Source organism: Scyliorhinus torazame, chromosome 16 (assembly GCF_047496885.1).
Source record: "Scyliorhinus torazame isolate Kashiwa2021f chromosome 16, sScyTor2.1, whole genome shotgun sequence".
Lineage (NCBI taxonomy): Eukaryota > Metazoa > Chordata > Chondrichthyes > Carcharhiniformes > Scyliorhinidae > Scyliorhinus > Scyliorhinus torazame.
The window spans coordinates 9129531-9156101 of NC_092722.1; the positions used below are offsets into that span (position 1 = coordinate 9129531).

At 48.7% G+C, this 26571-nt stretch overlaps 1 protein-coding gene across 2 annotated transcripts in view; it reads right to left on the reverse strand.

Moving 5' to 3' along the window:
• Positions 1-26571, reverse strand: part of pik3cd (phosphatidylinositol-4,5-bisphosphate 3-kinase, catalytic subunit delta) — a 238423-nt gene that overhangs the window by 141601 nt on the left and 70251 nt on the right. For both annotated transcript variants that reach the window (XM_072477912.1, XM_072477913.1), the window contains one exon: positions 8460-8589. The gene's annotated coding sequence lies outside the window, so the exon portion shown is untranslated. The remainder of the gene's footprint in view (positions 1-8459; positions 8590-26571) is intronic.

Sequence of the window (26571 nt, forward strand, 5' to 3'; positions counted from 1 at the left end):
GTCACTGTCTGTGCGGAGTTTGCGCTTTCTCCCCGTGTGTGCGTGGGTTTCCTCCGGGTGCTCCGGTTTCCTCCCACAGTCCATAGATGTGCAGGTTAGGTGGATTGGCCCTGTTAAATTGCCCTTAATGTCCAAAATTGCCCTTAGTGTTGGGTGGGGTTACTGGGTTATGGGGATCGGGTGGAAGGGTGGGGTTGGGTAGGGTGCTCTTTCCAAGAGCCGGTGTAGACCTGATGGGCCGAATGGCCTCCTTCTGCACTGTAAATTCTATGAAATTCTATGAACCGTCAGATAGTGGGTCGCTCCCGTTAACTGTATGGAGATTGGGGTGAGAAACCCTGGAATTCATAAGAACATAAGAACTAGGAACAGGAGTAGGCCATCTGGCCCCTCGAGCCTGCTCCACCATTCAATGAGATCATGGCTGATCTTTTGTGGACTCAGCTCCACTTTCCGGCCCGAACACCATAACCCTTAATCCCTTTATTCTTCAAAAAACTATCTATCTTTATCTTAAAAACATTTAATGAAGGAGCCTCTACTGCTTCACTGGGCAAGGAATTCCAGAGATTCACAACCCTTTGGGTGAAGAAGTTCCTCCTAAACTCAGTCCTAAATCTACTTCCCCTCATTTTGAGGCTATGCCCCCTAGTTCTGCTTTCACCCCCCAGTGGAAACAACCTGCCCGCATCTATCCGATCTATTCCCTTCATAATCTGATATGTTTCTATAAGATCCCCCCTCATCCTTCTAAATTCCAACGAGTACAGTCCCAGTCTACTCAACCTCTCCTCGTAATCCAACCCCTTTAGCTCTGGGATTAACCTAGTGAATCTCCTCTGCACACCCTCCAGTGCCAGTACATCCTTTCTCAAGTAAGGAGACCAAAACTGAACACAATACTCCAGGTGTGGCCTCACTAACACCTTATACAATTGCAGCAGAACCTCCCTAGTCTTAAACTCCATCCCTCTAGCAATGAAGGACAAAATTCCATTTGCCTTCTTAATCACTTGTTGCACCTGTAAACCAACATTTTGCGACTCATGCACCAGCACATCCAGGTCTCTCTGCGCAGCAGCATGTTTTAATATTTTATCATTTAAATAATAATCCCTTTTGCTGTTATACCTACCAAAATGGATAACCTCACATTTGTCAACATTGTATTCCATCTGCCAGACCCTAACCCATTCACTTAGCCTATCCAAATCCCTCTGCAGACTTCCAGTATCCTCTGCACTTTGTGCTTTACCACTTATCTTAGTGTCGTCTGCAAACTTGGACACATTGCCCTTGGTCCCCAACTCCAAATCATCTATGTAAATTGTGAACAGTTGTGGGCCCAACACTGATCCCTGAGGGACACCACTAGCTACTGATTGCCAACCAGAGAAACACCCATTAATCCCCACTCTTTGCTTTCTATTAATTAACCAATCCTCTATCCATGCTACTACTTTCCCCTTAATGCCATGCATCTTTATCTTATGCAGCAACCTTTTGTGTGGCACCTTGTCAATAACCCAATAACCTCAAAGTAGTTGGTCACGAACAGATCTTAAGGAATACAACTGGGAAGATTCCAGTAAGTCGCCACCCGACACTGGTTGCGACGGACCATTAGCATTGGACGAAGGCCGTGGGGGAAAGGACCGAGAGCACGCTCGTCCATTCAAAACACCAAATGGGATTGTGAAACTTTGAGAAAAGAAAAATCCGTGTAACATTTCTCTATCAATCTGCGAGCCGAAACGCACAAATGTTAAAGTATCTAGCGGAATTGGACCATTTCAAGGTAAATGTACGAGACTCATTGGGGCAGCCATTGAGGTAAAGAACAATGGGCAACGCAATTTAACCTCATCACGTCAGACCGGGTGATGGAGATCACCACACAATGGCGCATTTTTAAAAATGTTGGTAATAAAAATAGTAAGAAATGCTTGCAGTTTCATTGGAACTTTGTCTAGTGTAAGCTACCGTGGAGATGGAGCATTGCCCATGCTACAACGTTACATTTCTCAGTCTCTTTATAGGCACGTGCCAGGGGCTAGTTACCCAGCATATTACATAATGCAGAATATTTACTCCTGCGAAAAACATCAGTCGTACATTTTTTACAAAACCAGATTGTGTAATGTATTTACACCAAAGCCATAATGGACCCAATAAAGGAATGGCATCAAGTGGTTTGAGTGACTGTAACCACGGGGTGTTTTCATTGTCCCAAGTTAGTTGCACAACAGGAAAATTAATCCAGAGGGAGAGATCTAGACACTTCTACCATTCAGGTCTCAGAAAATGATAAAACCCGGCTCTCTTATTCCAGTACAGCTGGATCCTCAAACGAGTGGGACTGTGAATATAGTTCTGACTGTCAAGATAATGGTTGGTATTTATGTTGTGCCTTGGAGAGTTTCACTGTAGCAAGAGGAGAGATGTAGTGCATCCTGGGCAAGTTGAAGTGCTGCAGGGGTGAGGCAGGGAGGGGTGAGGCAGGTAGGCTTGCTTGGAGGATATTCAAGAAGTCAAGCTTTGACTGTAACAAATAGGAACAGGGCTTGGGGGGGGGGGGGGGGGGGGGGGGCACGGTGGTACAATGGTTCGACATGTTCCGGGGCAGCACGGTGGTACAATGGTTAGCACTGCTGCCTCACAGTGCCAGGGTTCAATTCTGGCCTTGGGTGACTGTCTGCGGAGTCTGCATGTTCTCCCCGTGTCTGCGTGGGTTTCCTCCCATAGTCCAAAGATGTGCAGGTTAGGTGGGTTGGCCATGATCAACGACTGGCGTTACTGGGATAGGGAGGGGGAGTGGACCTAGATAGAGTGCTCTTTCGAAGGGTCGGTTCAGACTAGATGGGCTGAAAGGCCTCTTTTTGCACAGCAGGGATTCCATGGATTCTATGGGCTCGGCCATTCAGCCCTTCGATCCTGCTCCGCCATTTAATATCACCGCTGATCTAAAACTCACCTAGTCCACTCTCCTGTCTTACCTCCGCAACCCTCAATCCCTCCACTGATTAAAAACCCCTCAATCCCAGTCTTGAAAATGTTCAAGGAGTCAGCGTCCGCGGGTAAAACATTGAGGTGACAAAGAAGTTCTGGCAGAAAGAGAGGGGAGAGCGAGGAATCCAACATGGGAGATGCTGCAGAGGGAGAGTAGTTGGTTTTGGGGACAGAGAGAAGGAGGAGTGGAATTGGGCTCGGGGATCGAGAAGGAAGCCAAGGCGCAGAACCTTCCGGTTCAATTTGTGATGGTCAGCCAGGGAGGTTGATGGGAGTGGTGGTTGGATACGTGAAGCTACACACAGGAGCTGAACAGGAATGGCTTTAGCTCTGTGCTTGTTCACCGCAGGAGGTTTTCAACTCAACACTCTTGGTGCAAATTAGTTCCAAGGAAGAGTCATATTGGATTCTAAATGATAAGTCCGTTTCTCTCTCTACAGAGGCTGCCTGACTTGCCGAGTTTTACCAGCACTGTTTTTATTGGCTTTCAACTCATCCAGGTGTTGATAACGGAAACAGCCCACTTGACAGCACGTTCAAAATTCTTTGGGTCACAGGAGGAAACAGGCGGGTCGAGCTGGGTGCTGCCAAACTACATCTGGGAACTAATCCTGTGCCTCCGGGTAATAATACATGCAGTTAATGAAGAGGAGGCGACAGAATGCACACACCTACTGACCACCCAGGCAGAGGAGAGGCTGTATTTCCCAGCGAGAGAAAGCCTCGAAGAAGGCAATCCCCCAGAGATGGACTTTAGAGGAGAGAGAGAGTCGGGAGGGACAGAGGAGAAGTTACCTATGTCAAGGGTCAAGTGGAAGGAAGAGATATAGGAAGCTATAGTCACAATCATACAAACTGCTAGTCATGACTTAGACCGGAGATCTTAGGACTGAGAGTGGGACAGAAAACCCAGACTTGAGGGTGCAATGGTATACAGGTGCTGATCTCCCGCAATCAGAACTAAAAGACCAGCAGTTTACAGCATTACCAATGCACAATGCAGAATTCCGCATGGTTACACAGGTACAGCGACAGGCTGGGTAATCACAATCTTGAGCTACCAGTGCAAACTGGAGGGTTGTGCACTCACCTGCTTCAAAGCAAATTTTCATACAGTACACACAGGCTCAAGTGGCCAAAGTTCAAATGTTTACATGCAAATGTGAGTACACACAAGCCCTGAGTCAAGTTGTTTGCACACCAGTTTTATCTGCTGCAATGGTGTGGCCTACCAGTATAGAATTACCCATTTGTCCCACTGCCTGCTCTTTGTGAAAGTGCCATGAAATTAGCTCCATTCTCCACAAACCTGAAAAATCTTCCCCTTCAATTATCTATCCAATGACGTAATTGGGGAATTAAGTGGGTCATTCACATGGGCCGTGATAGTGGAACAGTATTATCTAATGACGCCTAGGTCATTTCAAATAAAAAAAACACTCCAATTCTTTTGCACTGAACGTTTTCACCCACATTGGCTCAAAGTGTTTGAAATGCGTTAACATTTCCCCAGCTGTTGTTGCATTGATGATGTTTTGAGTATTAAAAAATCATCTTGGTACATTCTACTCTGACCAACGTAATCTCGAGGCAGTGGAGCTGAGACCTGAGGCATTTAAGATGCCATTACTGTCCAATAGAAGGTTAACATGTGATTATCTAGGAGTCTATTTGTTTATCACCCACAGAGGACGCAGTGGAACTAAATGGTTGTGGCTTCATTCTACATTTTAAATTAAGTTGTATGCTACTCTTAACTATTTCTCATGTGATTCGGAGCTGTTGTGCCAAATGTTTTATAACTGACAGAGGAAGGGGGTTTGAGGGGGATGAAAAGGACTATTTATTGGGTAATCGAGTTAAGGAGGCTGACTTCATGCATTCCAAAGCAATTTCCATGCTAGACCTTCTCAGATCTAAACAGAAGCCCAGGGGTATAAAGGGGAGGTGGGTTGGCATGGTGCTGATAATGTCACTGGACAACTAAATCTAGAGGCCGAGGCTAATGCTGGGGAGCATGGGTTAAACCCCACCGTGACAGCTCGGGGCATTTAGATTGGACTGGGAAGTCTGGAATTAAAAGCAGTTTTTGAAACCGTTGTCGATTGTCATTAAAAACCCAGCTGGTTCATTAATGCCCTTTAGGGAAGGAAATCTGCCGCCCTTACCTGGTCTGGTCTACATGTGATTCCAGATCCACAGCCAATGCAGATCCTTCCACTGCACTGGGTAATCATAGCATAACTATTCAGCTAATTTGCAAATAACACACACACACACACACACACACACACACACCAAGGTTTGAAGAAACTGAGTTCAAATCTAAAATAAAATAATCTCAAAGAACATTTACTTCTATTCAGGGTTTCAGAGGCGTGTACCTTTCTGTGTTTAAATATTCAAGTTGTCTGACACGCAGGCACGATGGCGCCAAGTGTATCCTCATGTTTACTCTGTGGTAATACCAGGTGTTGCGGTACCTAAGAGGCTGATGACCATTGGTTAGACCCAGGAGTCTACCATTGGCTGATGTACGTAGCTCCGCCCTGAGAGGCGGAGTATAAGAACCGGTGCCGTCCCAGCAGCCTTCACTTTCTGTATCGAAGCTGCTGGGGAAGAGTTCTAGCAGATTAAAGCCTTCAGTTATGAATCACTTTGTCTTGAGTGTAATTGATTGCACATCAAATTCCTAAATTTAATATTGTGCAGTCATCCAAACGGTTTACAAGTGTGGAGGTTTGGAAGCATGGGAATGATGCCATACACCGTTAAAAAAAAGGGAACATGTCAAAGTTTAAAAAAAATAAATTTAGAGTACCCAATTCATTTTTTCCAATTAAGGGACAATTTAGCGCGGCCAATCCACCTACCCTGCGCATCTTTGGGTTGTGGGGGCGAAACCCACGCAGCCACGGGGAGAATGTGCAAACTCCACACGGATAGTGACCCAGGGCCAGGATTCGAACCCGGGACCTCGGCGCCGTGAGGCAGCAGTGCTAACCACTGCGCCACGTTGCTGCCCCGGAACATGTCAAAGTTGCTTTGTCGCTCTGTTTCAGGATCAAAATCCCTTCATTTTGTAATCCTTAATTATTTGGTTATTTTGTTTATTACCTGGGAAGTATTGTCACTCCCAATAAAAAGTACGAGCATTAATCTCTCCCAAAGATACACTTTTCCACATGAAAGGTGCTGTGTAAATACAGTTATCATTTTGTATTCTTACCCTTGTGGAAAATTATTCCATGCTGGAAGATTAGATTGTGTTGTCAATGTTACTTTTCAGAATAAATATTTTGTGCGTTGGCTACTGAGTACAAAGGTCAGTGGACAAGACATTGTTTCCTGTAGCTTTGCAAGCTATGGACACTCCAGGAATCTTACCAACGTACTTTAGAGAGATTGCACTAGATCCAGAAAGATAATATACCATCAAGTAACCCATCGGAGAAAGGTTATTGGAAGCATGGATGTTCATTAGGGTGATACCAGGGAAAAATGGCTACCGTTCTGTGGAGCCGTTTGTAAAACTAGGATTTGTATCACCAGGGGAGGGGAGGCAAGGACCTGCTCTTAATGGTGAAAAGGTAAATGGTGAAAGATTGATTCCCCAGTCAATTTGTCACAAGGGGAAGATTGATACTAGAAATGTCGGGGGAGTTTCTATGATTTCTTGTTGACTTTTGGTTCCAAGATATTGGTAATAATCACAATTAATGCTTGGAAATATCAGAACTCTTTAACTAGCCATGCTGTCTTGTACAAAGAGGACAGGTTTGAACTGGTTCTATTACACTTCACGTGGGTTTCTCATGCAGCTGTGAGATGCGGCCCCCTGAAACACTTACACATAACCATTGGTTCCGCGATAATCCGCCCGTTACAAATATTAACAGGTAATCAAAGAACAGGAGCAACTCGAAGAAATTCTTTCAAGCCAAAGAGTTATTCGACTATGGATTGCAGCACTGCAAGTGGCTGTTGAAGCAAGGTGATCACTATTTAAAAGGGAATTACATAAACTGTTGAAGGAAACATGAAGGAGTACGAGGGTGGAGAGATGCGATTTGTCTAGTTGACTCAAAGTGGAGCGAGGGCACAAACAGGTGGAACAGGCTGAATGGCTATCTTCTATACTGAAAATTCGACAGCTCCAAAAACTCAGAAGGCCGCAGCATAGCAAGAGGCCATGGGCCCATCATGTCTGAGCCATTTCTCTGAAAGGGCTATCCAGTCACTCATGCTGTCCTGCAAATAATTCCTTTTGAAAGTTACTATTGAGTCTGGTTCTGCTGCCCTTTCAGACAGTGCACACCACACCAGAACTCACTGACTAAACAGCAATTCTCACTCCCCTCTAGTTGTGGTTTGCACCAAGCCTTTGTTAAAAGAGTAAGTTTAAAATTAATCAGGCGTCCTTGCTGATCGATCCGGTAATAATCAATGTGGGAGATGGTTTACAGCAAAAAGATACGTGCTTTACTTAAAGTAAACTGGGGAGGGGTGCTGGAAAGTTACAATCTCCTTACTCTCTAAATCCTTGCACCTGATGGGCTCTGATATTTCTATCAGAGTTCTGCGCTAAAAACGTATTAAATGTGGAAGGGGAGGACAGAATTGGGGATATATATAAGTAGCTGGGGGAGCAGGGAGGCGAGCGGGTGGTAAAGATCAAGGAGAAATGGGAAGCGGAGTTGGGAATGGAGATCAATAGGGGAGTATGGAGTGAGGCACTGCGAAGTGTAAACGGGACCTCCTCTTGTGCAAGGATGAGCCTGATACAGTTTACAGTGGTGCACGGTGTGCAGGTGACTCGGGCGAGAATGAGTGGGTTCTTCCAGGGGGTGGCGAACGAGTGTGAGAGGTGTGGGCAGGGGCCAGCGAATCATACGCCACATGTTCTGGGGTTGCGAAAAATTGGGAAGATTCTGGGCGGGAGTGTTCGCGGTCTTAGCCGGAATAGTGGAGGAGGAGGTGGACCCGGACCCTTGGGTGGCGATATTTGGGGTTTCGGAGAAGCCGGAGCTCATGGGGAGGAGGAAGGCTGATGTCTTGGCCTTCGCCTCTCTGATTGCACGGTGATGAATTTTGCTGGAGTGGCGGTCGGCATCGCCACCGGGGGTAGCAGCATGGTTGGGTGACCTGTACGACTTCCTGCGGTTAGAGAAGATAAAGTATGAGTTAAGGGGCTCTTCAGGAGGGTTTGAGGAAAGGTGTTTCATAGATAGAATTTAGTGCAGGTGGGGGATGTTTGTGACCGTGTTTGAGGAGCTGTTCGTCGTGGGGGGTGGGGGGGAGGGGAAGTTGTACAAACAGTGTCATTGATTGTTGGGAAGTTTGCTTCCCGGGGTGTTTATTTGCTGTAACCTGTTTTGATATATGTTTGTAATAAAGTACATTCGAAAAGAAATAAAAATGTATTAAAATGGGTGTGTAACAGCACTTACCGTCGCTGCTGGTGGTCGTTGTAGCGGATAAATGTTGTGTCGAGTAGTCCTGTGATTTGAATCAGAGATATGCAGTGGGGCTCCTGACCATGGGGGTAACCTTGCTGTTCAGGTGGAAGATTGCCGGTAGCTGTCATGGAGGCAGATGGAGAGATTGAGCAGATTAATTTCCAAGTTCTTACTCTCAAATATATTGAAACAACGACTTGGACATTTTTCATAAACTAAAGAAAACCCGGAAGTTTCAATTTGCTGGTTTGGGGGGGACCCGTTATTGTAGAGGGGGAGCAGTCGTGCAAAGTGAGGGGAGTCGCAGACCATTGTAGGGGAGTTGCAGCCTCTATTGTTGAAAATCAAGCCAGCAAAGAAAGTAAGAATTTGTGACAACCTCACAAATACGGAACTGCTCAGTCAAAACAAATTCACCGAGTTGGTCATTATTAATACTTACAGCTGGGGGTTAAGCTGCATTAACCCAGCACCTTCCCTCAAAAAAACATATACACGAAGTGTGCAGGTCTCCTTACTAAGAACTACTCAAAGTCGCTCCCACAATGGATCATTCATGTTATAAAGAGAAAGACAAACTCTTTGCCTCATTTTTCTGCTTTATCGCAATCCTGACAAGATTCATACATGTTCCAGGAGAGAAACAGCCCATTCAGCCTTTGAGCGAGGGTTTTGTTCCATGGGTTACACAGTTTAACCCTATTCATCTGTGCACCCTAATAGGCTTTAATACTCTTCCTTTGCAGGCAGCTGTCTAATTTTTAAAAAATGGTTCACGACAGAAATATCTTTCCCCAATCTCCCTATAGAATTTACAGTGCAGAAGGAGGCCATTCGGCCCATCGAGTCTGCACCCCCCCTTGGAAAGAGCACCCTACTTAAGCCCATGCCTGCACCCTGTCCTCATAACCCAGTAACCCCACCTATCCTTTTTGGACACCAAGGGGCAATTGAGCATGGCCAATCCACCTAACCTGCACATCTTTGGACTGTGGGAGGAAACTGAAGCACCCGGAGGAAACCCACGCACACACGGGGAGGATGTGCAGACTCCACACAGTCACCCGAGGCCGGAATTGAACCCGGGTCCCTGGAGCTGTGAGGCAGGAGTGCTAACCACTGTGCCGCCGTGCCACCCATAAATGTCTTGAAGTGCTCAACAATACGCCATTTACTAAATGGGCCGGTGACAGAAAGTGGCAAAAGTATGTTCTGCAGTGACGTTCTCATATTATTCTCGGGAAAAGCCGGTGTTCTCTGTAGCTGTTCAGCAAAATACCAGCGACAGTGCAACCAGCCCCTTGCCTTAGCTTCACAAAGTGGCTGCATCCACTTCCATTGAATAGGTGCCCGCCCTGGTTCATAGCCCACACCTGGGCAAGTCCGGTGGTGGAGGGTATGCATCAGGGAGCAGTGTCGAATCGACTCCACCCCCCCCCCCCCCCCCACCCCCCACCCCCACCCCCACCCCTTCCCCCCAACACACATCCCACCGACCCCAACCCAGTCTCCACAGGATCAGGAAAGTCCAGCCCAAACTCTGCTCCCTCTCAGCACCTTCTCGAAAAGTCTGGAGCAACCAATAGCTTATCTTGTGGGGCACTGCAAAAATTACTTTCATCTTAGCGCTGAGTGCCACCGTTCCTCGGGAGAACAATGGCACACATTCTCTCACAGAACAAAAAGCTCCCATGTAAATAATGGACCTTGGAGCATTTCACGATAAATCAGCAAGTGTTTTCAGAATTCTTTAAATTCCATTAATTTAGGCCCTAGGATCAGAGATATAAACTGAAACTGATGAAAGCTTGCAACAGCCCAAGAAATATTTAAGCTGAAAGATATCTGCGTAAATATAAAAACAGAGGGGCAGCACGGTGGCGCAGTGGTTAGCACTGCAGGCTCATGCCGCTGAGGTCCCAGGTTCGATCCCGGCTCTGGGTCACTGTCCGTGTGGAGTTTGCACATTCTCCCCGTGTCTGCGTGGGTCTCACCCCCACAACACAAAGATGTGCTGCTTAGGTGGATTGGCCGCGCTAAATTACCCCCTAATTGGGAATAAAACTGAAATGCGATACTGTGCGGTAAACGACATGCAAACGGAATGACCAACAAATAATCTTTGATTTATCCGATTCCGGAAATTGCAAATCCGGAAGTGAGCCTCGGTGATCACTACGAACTGCTCCATCCTCATGCCAAATCAAATGAGGCCAATTCACCAGCTTAAACATTCACTCCCTCCACAATCAGCGCACAGTGGTTGCGCTGTGCACCATCCCGCACTGCCGCTACTCGGCAGGGCTCCCACAGAATGAAGAATAATTTGGAAAAGTTGGAAATCAGAACTATTGTCACGTTGATACGCCCGCGATTGTAACCGGGACAGTTGACACTGTACCTTCAGCTGATTTTTGCTCAGTCACCTAAGGCTTTGGCATGGGGTAGAATGTCTCAGTTGCTTCAACACCAGTTACCCCATCTGATACCAGACCTGCCACAATAAACATCTCCATTTCCTGAGGCTCTGAGGTGTATTTCTGGCAACGGGCACTTAATCCTGAACGCGATCAAATCTTTTAAGCTGAAATGTAGCAGGATCTTACTTCCAAAACACCCATTTTATTCATTACTGCTCTCCGATATTTACCTTGTCATCAAACATCCTGGATCAGACAGTTCTGTTTGTGCTCCAAGTGGCTGAGTAATGATATTAGCTTTCAAGGAAGTCTAATTCACAGAAAAGCGTATGTAAATACATCCCCTACTCTTATCAGTTCCGACTCTCATTTTATTAAGTCAACAAGGAAGTTTTTAAAAAAAATAGCGATAAAGTATTTGTCAAGAAATTGGGAGCAATTATCTGCTGCCAGAAGGTTTCTTTTAATTCATTGACAGTCCTAAAAAATGCCGTGTACTTGCTTACATATCCGGAAGAAATGTTTCTGGAATGTAATTATCTCCCAAGAACATCACCTCAAGGGGTGCAGTGGAGTGGGATTCGGAGCAGTAATACACAGTGCCACTGTATGTCGAGTCTGAATCCTGCAACCCCCCAACTCCAGATGATTTAAAGTGAGCCCCCAACAGACTCTGCTAGGTTTTGGCTGAACAGAGTTCAATGTCTCCAGAACCCAGACGGGACGAAAGGGAGGGAGCAAAATGAAAGACAGAATTATGCATGTTGGAGCACCTCGAGGACCACAAGTTGCTCATCGTCTGAAATGAGGTAACTTGCCCGCCTGTGTGTGTATAATAGGACTGGGCAAAAAGGGTTTCAAACTCCAAACCTGGATCAAATCCCTCCTGTATTGCTAATCGCCTCCCAAAAAGCTGAAAAACAGGTCGCCCAAGTGGAGACTGATGAGCATCCTGTTGAGTCCGGCTACTCTGCATTTCACCCTTTGTTGGGCATCACAGTGCCAAATGTTAACAGAATGGAATCTGCTGTAATGCCCCAGGTGCCCCCTTCCCAGTTGAGTGCAGTTGGTTACCTGCAGAGCCACAGGAAGCCAGAGGAATGCAGGAATGCTCCTTCAAATTCTCCCATGGGATTTGAGCATTCCTGGCAAGGTCAGCATTCGTTACCCATAATTGCGCTGGAGAAGGTGGTGGTCAACTGCCTTCTTGAACCGCTGGAGTCCAGGTGGTGCAGGTACATCCACAGTGCTGTTAGGGAGTTTCAGGAATTTGACCCAGTGACAGCGAAGGCGACAGAATTCCAAGTCAGGATGCTGTCTGACTTAGAGAGGCATTTCCGGTGATGATCTTCTAGGTAGTAGAGGTCACGGGATTGGAAGGCACTGTCGAAGGTGGCTTGAGGAGTTGCTACAGTGCATCTTGTCGATGGTGCTCAGGGCTGTCACTCTGTGTCAGTGGTGGAGGGAGTGAGTGTTTAAGGTGACGGATGGGGTGCCAATCAAGCTGGGCTGCTTTGTCCTGGATGGTGTGGAGCTTCTTGAGTGTTGTTGGAGCTGCACTCATCCAGGCAAGTGGAGAGTTTACCATCACACTCCTGATTTCTGCCTTGTAGATGGTGGATCCCGCCCCCGCCATCCTCCAAATTCTCCCGCCCCCCCCAACAATCGGCCTGGCATGAGTCACGCCGCCCGCCTCGGAGAATGGCGGGGTCCGGCGCGACTCTATGGGCCCCGGGGCTGCCCGAATTGTCAGGCCCGCGATGGGCTGAAGTCCCGCCCGTTCTTTGCCAGTCCCGCCGGCGTAAATTAGAGTAGGTCCCTTACCGGCGGGACCTGGTGGCGCGGGCGGTCTCCGGGGTTCTTGGGGGGGGGCGTGGGGGGATCTGGCCCCGGGCGGCGCCCCCACGGTGGCCTGGCCCGTGATCGGGGCCCACCGATCCGCGGACGGGCCTGTGCCGTGGGGGCACTCTATCCTTCCGCACCGGAGGCCGTGGGGGGGAGGTTCTGCGATGGTATTGCTGTTGAATATCCAAGGAAAGATGGTTAGATTCTCTCCTGCTAGAGATGGTTATTCCCTGGCACCAATGTTACCCCTCCAAATATAATAATAATCTTTATTTGCGCCACAATTACATTAACACTGCAATGAAGTTACTGTGAAAATCCCCTAGTCGCCACACTCCGGCGCCTGTTCGGGTACACAGAGTCCGCACAGACAGTAACCCAAGGCGGGAATCGAACCCGGGTCCCTGGTGCTGTGAGGCAACAGTGCTAACCACCGTGCTACCGTGCTGTGTGCTCAACAGGCTGTGGGACTGGATGCGCCAATGATTCCTGTGGAACACAGCATTACTGAGCTCTAGAATACGTGAATCTGGTTCTTTAGCTGATGTTCAAACCCAGCCACTCACTTTGGAGACGGGGGAAAAAATTAAGTTGCTGAAAATGCCCATTATTCTGATGGTGTAAAGTGAAAATCGGCGGTGCACAGGAGCTAGAGTTGGGAGTTGAGGTGAGGAAAGTTAAAGGCTGGATCTTAACTGAGAGATCCGGTCACATCCTGCTCCTCCCGATTGTCACACTAATGCTGTGTAAACAACTTTGCAGCCCTGTCCTCCTGTACAAGGGGGAACCAAAATGTTGTCCTGAACCCTGGTCGAACTTCCTCATTTTTGGAAACTGAAACTCAAAGCCACTTTTAAAATAAGCTCTCTTGACTCTCATTCACAAATACTGCAGCACAATACATGCCAGCAAAGCTGAATGAATGTCAGATGGGAGTTTACTCCATCGTTGCAACAATGATGTTCAAGCTGAAAATATGCCCAATGTTGCATCAATTTGCTGTCAAAGCCAAGTTCCTCCCAACTTGATTCGAATATACTCAAACTTCAAATGGACGAGAATCAATGTAAACAATTGGAACCCAAAGAAATCACCGATACCACATCGTTTATTTCTTCTCCAAGTACAACAATTTAACTCCGGCTTAATGCCATTAAAATGCATTCTAAGATATAGAAAACACACATCAAGTCTCCGTGGGGAGTAATTACATTTCAAAAAGGAGCACTTCTGAATGAACACAACTGGAGGATTCTTCCGCTGGGGAGACAAGTGTGCGGCCCAATTTGTGACTGGACATTCTTTCAGATGGAGCGTTTGAGCTGTTGGAGATTGAGGAGACTCGCACACTCAGACAGACTGAGACACTCGCACACTCAGACAGACTGAGACACTCGCACACTCAGACAGACTGAGACACTCGCACACTCAGACAGACAGAGACACACACACTCAGTCAAAGACACTCGCACACTCAGACAGACACTCGCACACTCAGACAGACAGAGACACACACACTCAGGCAGACTGAGACACTCGCACACTCAGACAGACACTCGAACACTCAGACAGACAGAGACACACACACTCAGACAGACACTCGCACACTTAGACAGACTGAGACACTCGCACACTCAGACAGACACTCGCACACTCAGACAGACAGAGACACACACTCAGACAAAGACACTCGCACACTCAGACAGACACTCGCACACTCAGACAGACAGAGACACTCACACAGTCAAAGACACTCGCACACTTAGACAGACAGAGGCACTCGCACACTCAAAGACACTCACATACTCAGACAGAGACACTGACACACTCACTCAGAGAGACACTCGCACACTTAGACAGACAGAGACACTGACACACTCAGACAGACAGAAACTTGCACATTCAGACAGAGACATTGTACACTCAGACAGACAGACACTCGCACACACAGACAAAGACACTCGCACACTCAGACAGACAGACAGAGACACTCGCACACTCAGACAGACACTCGCACACTCAGACAGACAGAGACACACACACTCAGACAAAGACACTCGCACACTCAGACACTCGCACACTCAGGCAGACAGAGACACTCACACAGTCAGACAAAGACACTCGCACACTTAGACAGACAGAGGCACTCGCACACTCAAAGACACTCACATACTCAGACAGAGACACTCGCACACTCACTCAGAGAGACACTCACACACTTAGACAGACAGAGACACTGACACACTCAGACAGACAGAAACTTGCACATTCAGACAGAGACATTGCACACTCAGACAGACAGAGACACTCGCACACACAGACAAAGACACTCGCACACTCAGACAGACAGACAGAGGCACTCGCACACTCAGACAGAGACACTCGCACACTCAGATAGACACTCACACACTCAGACAGAGATACTTGCACACTCAGACAGACAGAGGCACTTGCACACTCAGACAGACAGAGACACTCGAACACTCAGACAAAGACACTCGCACACTCAGACAGAGACACTCGCACACTCAGACAGAGACACTCGCACACTTAAACAGACAGAGACACTGACACACTCAGACAGACAGAGACACTCACACACTTAGACAGACAGAGCCACTTGCACACTTAGACAGACAGAGACACTCACACACTTCGACAGACAGAGACACTCACACACTCAGACAGGCAGAGACACTCGCACACTCAGACAGAGACACTGACACACTCAGACAGACAGAGACACTGACACACTCAGACAGACAGAGACACTTGCACACTTCGACAGACAGAGCCACTTGCACACTTAGACAGACAGAGACAATCACACACTTCGACAGACAGAGACACTCACACACTCAGACAGACAGAGACACTCACAAACTCAGACAGAGACACTCACACACTCAGACAGACAGAGACACTCACACACTCAGACAGACAGAGACACTCACACACTCAGACAGAGACACTCAGACACTCAGACAGACAGAGACACTCCCACACTCAGATAGAGAGAGACACTCACACACACAGACAGAGACACTCACACACTCAGACAGAGACACTCACACACTCAGACAGACAGAGACACTCCCACACTCAGATAGAGAGAGACACTCACACACTCAGACAGACAGAGACACAGAGGCTGACGTTCTGGCCTTTGCTTCCCTGGTAGCCCGAGGGACTCAAAGCCCCCGAGGGCTGAGGTATGGCTAACGGACATGGTGAGCTTTCTTGGCCTGGAGAAAGTCAAGTTCGCCTTGAGAGGTTCGTTATGAGGGTTCGCCCGCAGGGGCAGCCATTTAGTGACTTCTTCACAGAGGAGTAAGCGTCAGCGGGGGGGGGCCTAGGGTAGAGTAGTGGGATATTGAGGCAGGTCCGTGCGTGAACAGAGCCGTGGTTTGCACTATGTTTAATTTGTAATTTGTGTCTTAAAATTTTTTTTTGTACTGTACAATGTCACTTTTTCTATATGCCTAAATACCTCAATAAAATCGTTTGTTAAAAAAAAGGCAGACAGATACACTTGCACACTCAGACAGAGACACTTGCACACTTAGACAGATGGAGGCATTCGCTCACTTAGACAGACGGAGACACACACACACAGACAGACAGAGACACTCGCACACTCAGAGAGACAGAGACACTCGCACACTTAGACAGTGAGAGACACTGGCACACTTAGACAGAGACACTGGCACACTTAGACAGAGACACTGGCACACTTAGACAGACAGAGACACTTGCACTCTCAGACAGAGACACTCACACACTCAGACAGACAGAGACACTCGCACACTTAGACAGAGAGAGAGATTGTACACTCAGACAGACAGAGACACTCGCACACACAGACAAAGACACTCGCACACTCAGACAGACAGACAGAGACACTCACACACTCACTCAGACACTCGCACACACAGACAAAGACACTCGCACACTCAGACAGACAGACACTCATGCACTCAGACAAAGACACTCGCACACCCACACAGAGACACTCGCACACTCACTCAGAGAGACACTCGCACACTTAGACAGACAGACACTCACACACTCAGACAGACAGAGACACTCACACACTCAGACAGAGACACTCACACACTCAGACAGACAGAGACACTCACACACAGACAAAGACACTCGCACACTCAGACAGAGACACTCGCACACTCACTCACAGACAGAGACACTCGCACACTCAGACAGACACTCGCACACTCAGACAGACAGAGACACACACACTCAGACACTCGCACACTCAAACATACAGAGACACTCACGCACTCAGACAAAGACACTCGCACACCCAGACAGACTGAGATACTTGCACACTCAGACAGACAGAGGCACTTGCACACTCAGATAGACAGAGACATTCGCACACTCAGACAAAGACACTCGCACATTCAGACAGAGACACTCGCACACTCAGACAGAGACACTCGCATACTCAGACAGAGAGACACTCGCACACTTAAACAGACAGAGACACTGACACACTCAGACAGACAGAGACACTTGCACACTTAGACAGACAGAGACACTCACACACTTAGACAGACAGAGACACTCACACACTCAGACAGACAGAGACACTCGCACACTCAGACAGAGACACACACACACTTAGACAGACAGAGACACTCGCACACTCAGACAGGGACACACACACACTTAGACAGACAGAGACACTCGCGCACTCAGACACTCGCACACTCAGACAGACAGAGACACTCACACACTCAGACAGACAGAGACACTCGCACACTCAGACAGAGACACACACACACTTAGACAGACAGAGACACTCGCACACTCAGACAGACAGACACTCACTCACACACTCACACAGACAGAGACACTCACACACTCAGACAGACAGAGACACTCACAAACTCAGACAGAGACATTCACACACTCACACAGGCAGAGACACTCACACACTCACACAGACAGAGACACTCACACACTCACACAGACAGAGACACTCACACACTTAGACAGACAGAGACACACACACTCAGACAGAGACACTCACACACTCAAGACAGACAGAGACACTCACACTTAGACAGACAGAGGCACTCGCACACTCAGACAGAGACACTCACACACTCAGACAGATAGAGACACTCGCACACTTAGACAGAGAGAGCCACTTGCACACTTAGACAGACAGAGACACTCACACACTTAGACAGAGAGAGACACTCGCACACGTAGACAGACAGAGACACACATTTAGACAGACAGAGACACACACACTCAGACAGACAGAGACACTCGCACACTCACACACTCACACACTCAGACAGACAGAGACACTCGCACACTTAGACAGACAGAGACACTCACACACTTTGACAGACAGAGACACTCACACTCAGACAGACAGACACTCACACACTTAGACAGACTGAGACACTCACACAGTGTGACAGAGACACTCGCACACTCAGACAGACAGAGACACTTGCACACTCAGAGACACTCGCATACTCTGACAGAGACACTCGCACACTCAGAGACACACACTGTCTGACTGAGACACTCGCACACTCAGAAACACTCACACACTCAGACAGACAGAGACCCTTGCACACTCAGAGACACTCGCGCACTCTGACAGAGACACTCGCACACTCAGAGACACTCACACACTCTGACAGAGACACTCGCACACTCAGAGACACTCACACACTCTGACAGAGACACTCGCACACTCAGAGACACTCGCACACTGAGACAGACATTCACACACTCAGCGACACTCGCACACTGAGACAGACACTCGCACTCAGACAGACACCCGCACACTCTGACAGACACTCGCACACTCAGACAGACACTCACATTCTCAGACAGACACTCACACACTCAGACAGACACTCGCTCACTCCGACAGACAGAGACACTCGCACACTCAGACAGACACTCGCACACTTAGACAGACACTCGCTCACTCAGACAGACAGAGACACTCGCACACTCAGACAGACACTTGCACACTCAGACAGACACTCGCACACTCAGACAGAGACACTCGCACACTCAGACAGAGACACTCGCACACTCAGACAGACACTCGCATACTCAGACACTCGCTCACTCAGACAGACAGAGTACACTCGCACACTCAGACAGACACTCGCACATTCAGACAGACACTCGCACACTCAGACAAACACTTGCTCACTCAGACAGACAGAGACACTCGCACACTCAGACAGACACTCGCACACTCAGACAGACACTCGCTCACTCAGACAGACAGAGACACTCGCACACTCAGACAGACACTCGCACACTCAGACAGACACTCGCTCACTCAGACAGACAGAGACACTCGCACACTCAGACAGACACTCGCACACTCAGACAGACACTCGCTCACTCAGACAGACAGAGACACTTGCACACTCAGACAGACACTCGCACACTCAGACAGACACTCGCTCACTCAGACAGACAGAGACACTCACAAAAACACTCACAGACACGTACGCACACACAGATGCACAGACTCTTTCAGATGCGCAGAGACACACACAGAGTGAGAAAGAGACACTCAGAGGGAGAGAAATAAACAATCAGGCACTGTGAGACAGAGAGAGAAACAGAGACAGAGATAAAGAGACAGAGAGAGGCACACACACAGACATACAAGGACAGTCAACACACTCACTTGCAAACATGCACACACACAAACTCGCAAAGGGTAATGTAAAATAAACAGGTTGTAGCTTCATTCAGTGTTGGAGTTACCCTCAAAGCTCCAGCTAAGTGAGAGGTTAAACAGCCCAATAAGGATTGCAGCAGTTTCAAATACATAATCAGGAATGCTTTTCCCGTCATGCTGTCCCTCAGGCAGTTCCAGCAGTAAAATGCTTCACAATACGAACACAGAGAGGAGGAAAGATGTGTGTGCGTCTGTGTGTGTGACGTGTTGCGTCTGTGTGTGTGTGTGGATGTGCGTCTGGCATGTGCGTAGCATGTGGCCGTGTGCGTGGCGTGTGCAAAGTAAAGCAGCAGCCGTTTGATTGATTGTGACTTTGAACTGACCTGCACCCATTGATTTGTGTTGCCTCGATACCAGAGTTTACTTCTGTGCACCATTAAAGGGAAATGACTCACGTCCCAATGCACCTTGTGATGTTTTATTACATTAAAGGTGCTATAAGTTGTTCTTGTTGCCCAACAAACTAAAACAAATCTCAGGCTGATGGCTGAAACTTGACACTACCAGGTGCACAAGACCCTCCCAGCTCACTGTCCTGAACACCAGCTGTAGTTACTGTCCTCCCAGTCTGCCTCCACTCCACCTCCACTCCTCCCTCAGTCACTTATTGCTTTAGCTGATATCAAATGGAAAGTGTTCCGGCACTCCAAACTGCTGGGGATGTCATAATAATAATCTTTATTCGTGTCACAAGTAGGCTCACATTAACACTGCAATGAAGTCACTGTGAAAATCCCCTCGTCGCCACATTCCGGCGCCTGTTCGGGTACACAGAGGGAGAATTCAGACTGTCTAAATTACCCAACAGCACGTCTTTCGGGACTTGTGGGAGGAAACCGGAGCGCCCGCAGGAAACCCACGCAGACACGGGGAGAACGTGCAGACTCTGCACAGACAGTGACCCAAGGCGGGAATTGAACCTGGGTCCCTGGCGCTGTGAAGCAACAGTGCTAACCACTGTGCTACCGTGCCGCCCTGGCTGCCTAGTGACTCCCCGAACGCTGATTGCAACTTGAATTTTCAGCAGCTTGCAGGATGCTCATCCTCGTGATGCCCTTGTCCAAACTGTTGCCAAGTCCCGTTCACCTCTCACCCCCTCTGCCCGTTAACATATATTGATACCTGGTCTGGCAATGGCTCTACTTTAAATGTTCTTTGTTTTCAAATGCCACCATGACCTCGCCCTCTGTAATCTCCTCCTCCCCAACAAACACCCAAGATGTCTCCGCTCCTCCCAATTCTGGCCTTGTCCACATTCCCAAACCAATCCAAGCCGGGATCAAACCCAGGGTCCTCGCCGCCGTGAGGCAGCAGTGCTAACCACTGCGCCACCGTGCCGCCCCGAATCTTATTGTTATTAATGAGAATGTCACTTTGAATAATCTTGTTAAAACGATTCAACGCACGGATGAATTAGCAGTAAAGACCAGCCTCGAGTTAGGAACTCTCTGGCTGAGTTGCTGGGATGATCCAACATGGCAGCCATCACATGGCGCCTCCACTTACTGACATTGGTGACACTGGAAGAGCTAAGTACTAAACAGAGGGGCAATTCAATTATCCGCATTTGGTCCACTTTCCGCTTCCAACTACTCCAGACACGAAGCATCTCAAAATGAAAACTGTGGCATCTGGAGCTCCAACCGCAGAGGGAACGACCCAAATCTGATGTGGTGCAGAACGCACTAATCTCCAGCAATACGATTAGACCAGTCCCTAGTGCCTGGCCCATTAAAGTGAATCCGTTTAGCCAGATTGCAGCCCTCCACTATAATTGTGAATGACTAGGTTCACGGGCGTGGGTTTTAACAGAGCACATTAAACGGCAGCAAGTAAACCTGATCACCCATTGTCCGCTGGCTTGCCCAACAGTTGTTAAGATGTGCGAGCGCTGACAGGCCGGTGGGCCTACTCAGCCCCTGCTGGCAGTTACTCTCCACTCGGGCCTCCCCTCACGATACTCTTTGCCTTTCAGGCGAGTGGTGGGGGGAAAGAGGTTGGACAGGTGAGGCGGTGACTCTTCCCGAGGGGCTGACAAAAGAAAATATGTGTTCACTTACCCGGAGGGCACCTTTATCTCTCCAGTTAAAATGCCACCTGTGACCTACTGATGCCCAGGCCTCCATTGGACTTTAGGCCTTGGTTTGGTCGACGACCACCACCAAAACCAGTGACGTTAAAAATCAGCGGCAACCAAGTGAGAAATGGAGCTCTTCCTTTTTTAACTGTTCACTTGCCCCGTCACTGCCCAGTGGGAAGGGTTGAAATCCACCCCACCCCAGTTCATCGTTCCATTCTCTCCTGTTGTTACCACACAACTAAGAATACCAGGTACGGGCGAGTGAGTGGTCCTGCTATCTCGTACAAGACACAGCAAACTTCCAACTTCCATCCACTCCACATTTTTTATTTTATAAGATACAGGCAGGCGGTTGTGGTAAGAAATCTTTCACTTCGGAACCACAGGAGGCCTTACAGCAACTTAAACCAGCTCCTCTATCCAATTAGATCATGTCGGATCGTACTTCAATCTCAACCCACCTGAGCCCCCAAATGCCTCAACACCCTCACCAACAACAATGCAGCATCGCTCAATCTCCTAGTGCCCTAGTATCCGCAGCCTTTTGGGAAAATCAAGTTCCTGGGACTTTTTAGCAGTCCCTGAGGGTAGGGCCTGAGGCAGGCTGACGCTAGAAATTGTGCCCCTGGCTTGTTGCATCGGCCACTTTCACAGAGCTGGTAGGAGGGGAAAACAGCCAGGATCCTCGCTCACACACACAGCAGGTAACCTACCCAGCTCATTAAGGGCCACTCGAGGACAATTCCTGGAGGCAGCAAGGGTCAGTTAAGATGGCTGGGTGCGGCCTCCTGCTGGCAAGTTAGGAGGCCCAGCACTTCCTATAGGCCGGGACACCCTCCTGCCTGCCCAGGAGCAGCTAAAACTGCAGAACCCCGCCCCCCAGCCCCCCGTGGAGGGGTTTCCTGCCCCCCCCTCCCCTCTCCCCTGTGGCCACCTGACTGCAAAGACCATGGGCTGGGTTCTCCCGCCCCTCCCGTCGCAAGAACGCCACGGGCGAGCCGTGTACAGTGGAGAACTCCACTGACCTCGGGCGGGATTCGCCGATCACCGGGCAGACGCGGTCGGAGAATCCCGCCTTCCTTCATTTTAAATTCAGAAAAGTTGGGGAGAGGGTGCCTCCTTTGTGCAGAAGCTACGTTCCATCACAGCCTAAAGATTCTATCAAGCGAGGGGTCACTGGACGGTCCTCTAGCTTGGAGAACCTGCCCTCAATTCACAACTGGACCACCATCCCGCCCTTTGGCTATTAATTGGCCATTTCGGGAAAAATCGCATTGGAGTGAGTGTTTTCCTGAATCATAGAATGGTTACAGCACTCGAGGAGGCCATTCAGCCCATCGAGCATCCATGCCAGCTCTCTGCAAGAACTCATCTTCCCCCCCCCCCCACACACACACAGTCCTGCATTTCCCCATCCTAAATGGCCTCACTTTTGATTTCCGCTAATTCCAGGCCCCCATTCAAGCCTTGCCCAGATTTTACCTCAAAGTCCCCCCTTTTCTGGAAAGGTCCTTCATCAAACCGGTTCGGGCAGCCTCTGCCCCACTATGCCAACATTCAGAGGTTTATAATTTGTCACAAAATCGACCTTTAGACACGGGGATAGCCGCGAAGGGAGTTCATGCTGGTGCAGGAGGAAGTCTTTGGCGACACCAGCAGGGTTAAAACTCTTGACTATATTTGGATGGTGTAGAGGGTGTGTCCCTCCAGTGAATCTGGGGTTGGTTGATAGGGATTACCAAGTACCGGTTCGAAGCCTTGCCCCATTTCCCAGCACGAGCAAGAAGCTCGCTGTGCATACACACACAAAAAAACAATTTTATTACACGGTGAAACACTTTTCAACGCTCGATAGAACCCAAAATGGTCACTAATCATAACATGAGGTTATTGTGATCGTAATATCCCCAAAATAATTCTGTTAACACATTTTAGATAGGATTTCCTGTCTCTAAAATCTTACTTCCTATTTCAATTGGTGCTAATCGAATGAGAGGAAAGAATAGAATGGTCATCTGTAGCTCTCTGTCATTCTGCTGGCTATTACCATCAATTTGAAAGCACCGAGTGATTGATGAACGTAACAAGCTGAACCGGAGAAGAGCCGCACTCCCTACTCGAAACAACACCATTGATTTCAAACCACCATGCCCCCCAGCAAACGTTGTTTTTCCTTGTTCGATCATGATGATTCGGAAATGGTTTAGTTGATAAACTTCAAACCCCATGTTGACTTTGCACCAGCAGATGCCACATGCACACTTGTGCGTGCGCGCGCACACGCATTCCCTCTCTCGCTCTCTGGGGAAAGTTGATCATTCTGCTGCTTGCGGCAGAGGGCGTGGAATGTCCCACGCTTGTCCACAAACTTTATTATTGCTGAAAGGAGGGACCTGCTACCCAAGCTTTTAGCCTGCCGCACATCCGGAAAAATGCAGGAATACCAAATTTCAAACAATCGCATCCAAAATCTTCAGGAACGTGTCTGTCTTTTCAGCAATGTTCACGGACAAACAAACCTTACTGCTTTGAAAGCTCCCAAGATTGAAAAGCACTAATCTAGTTGGCCCCACATTGTTAATTTAACTGTTTCTGTTGAAAGGCTGCCATACGTGACCTGGGAGGAGACAGATGTTTTCACCGATTAGAAGCTGGGCCGAGATGACCAGGCAGAGGGACCCGTGTACAGGACCCGTGTACAGGATGTCCAGCAACTGTGCTGCAGCCCAGGCCATTCCTGGTTCTCATCCCGTCTTCTTAATAAATCCCCCATCAAACCTCTGTGTGAACACTGGCGGGCACCACAATAGAGGCGCAGCCGCTTGTTATCAGATTGGAAATAGGCCAACTGTGCAGCAATCAATGGCAGCAGCAAGGTACATGAAATGAAATGAATGAAAATCGCTTATTGTCACGAGTAGGCTTCAATGAAGTTACTGTGAAAAGCCCCTAGTCGCCACATTCCGGCGCCTGTTCGGGGAGGCTGGTACGGGAATTGAACCGTACTGCTGGCCTGCCTTGGTCTGCTTTCAAAGCCAGCGATTTAGCCCAGTGAGCTAAACATACCAAACAGGCTCCGGTGGCACAAGGTCACAATGTGAAAGGCTGCTCCTCTCTGTAAGGAGCCATTCAACAGAAGGAAACTGACCTGTGGTCATTCAACGTGGTGCATATTCTATAATGGGGTATCTTAATAATAATCTTTATTGTCACAAGTAGACTTACATTAACACTGCAATGAAGTTACTGTGAAAATTCCCTAGTTGAGTAGCCCGGCGAAGGATCTTGCTAATGTGGAAGGAGGCGAAGCCCCCCAGCGTGGAGGTCTGGATAAATGATATGGCTGGGTTCATAAAGTTGGAGAGGATTAAGTTCGCCTTGAGAGAGTCTGCGCAGGGATTCTACAGGCGGTGGCAACCGTTCCTAGACTATCTCGCGGAGCAGCAACAGCAACCCGGGGGGGGGGGGGGGGGGGGGGGGGGGGGGGGGGGGGGACACACGTCCTGGGGGGGGGGGCTGCCTGGGAGGGTGGATGAGCAAGAGATGACATGAAGGGTTGGGGAAACTGGCACCTACGGGTGAGGGCCAGTGTACAAAGCTATGTAAATATATCATTTTGCCACGTATATATCTTGCTCTGTGCAATTTCTTTTTTTTTTTTTGTTACGGGGGCGGGGGGGGGGGGGGGGGAGGGGTTATTGTTTGTAAGGGAGAAAAATTGTGTTAAAAAACTTTAATAAATATATTTTTAAAAAGAGAAAATCCCCTAGTTGCCACATTCCGGCGCCTGTTCGGGTACACAGAGGGAGAATTCAGAATGTCCAATTCACCTAACAAGTGGTCGCACAGTAAACCATGGCCGTGCGCGGTCCCGACCTGCCAGATAGTGCCTACCTGGCCACCCCCTGGCCACCCCCCGCCAGTCTTCCCACCCCTCGCGGAAGCCCCCCCTGGTCAGTGCATGGCTCCCGCCCGACTGCGACTGCGCTGGACACAGTCCGCAGCCGCCACGACGAGTCACCGACCGCCGAGACACACGTCACCCGCGAGCCTTCAGGTGATGGACTGAGGCCGTCCCAACGGCATGTGGCGCGCGCCGCGGTGATGCCATTTCGGAGGGGGCGGAGCATACGAAGCCTGCGTCAAACAGGCGCTGTCCCCGATTTCAGCATCAAAAGGGATTCTCCGCCCGATCACCAATTATGAAATCGGGGTCAGGCAACGGGGAATCCAGCCTTAAATCTCTGGTAAATTGAACCATGTGCGAGGAATAATAGCTGTCCCTGGATTAGTGGTCACGGCCGATAACAAAAAATAATTTTTAAAATTGTTTTTTAAAATAAATTTAGTGTACCCAATTCATTTTTTCCAATTAAGGGGCAATTTAGCGTGGCCAATCCACCTAGCCTGCACATCTTTGGGTTGTGGGGGTGAAACCCACACAAACACGGGGTGAATGTGCAAACTCCACACGGACAGTGACCCAGAGCCAGGATCGAACCTGGGACCTCGGCGCCGTGAGGCAGCAGGGCCCGTCGGTCTTGTGAAGGTTATACCACCGGGGCAGCAGAGATCGTGCCGTTATTCATCCTTGTTTTCGATTCTTTGCAGCCTTGCCATTCAATCAAAGAGTGTGAATTAATAACAGCAGCTGAAACAGCAACAATTAAAAGAGCAACACTTCAAATATTTGTCCACAGGGGTTAAAATCCCATTTCCAGCATGATGCAGAAGTGCCCTTGGAATTCAGGTCTGCACAACACAACCTTTTCACGAGGGTGGTGGTGCCTCTTTACCTGCAGAGAATCCAGCTCGCCAGACCTGAGCTGAAGTTGAGAAACCAGAGTAGCAATTTATAGACCTGGGTCTTTCTGTTAATGTTAAGGCAGTAACTGTCTCCCTCTAGAACATCCTCCCCGATCAGTAACTGTCTCCCTCTAGAACATCCTCCCTGATCAGTAACTGTCTCCCTCTAGAACATCCTCCCTGATCAGTAACTGTCGC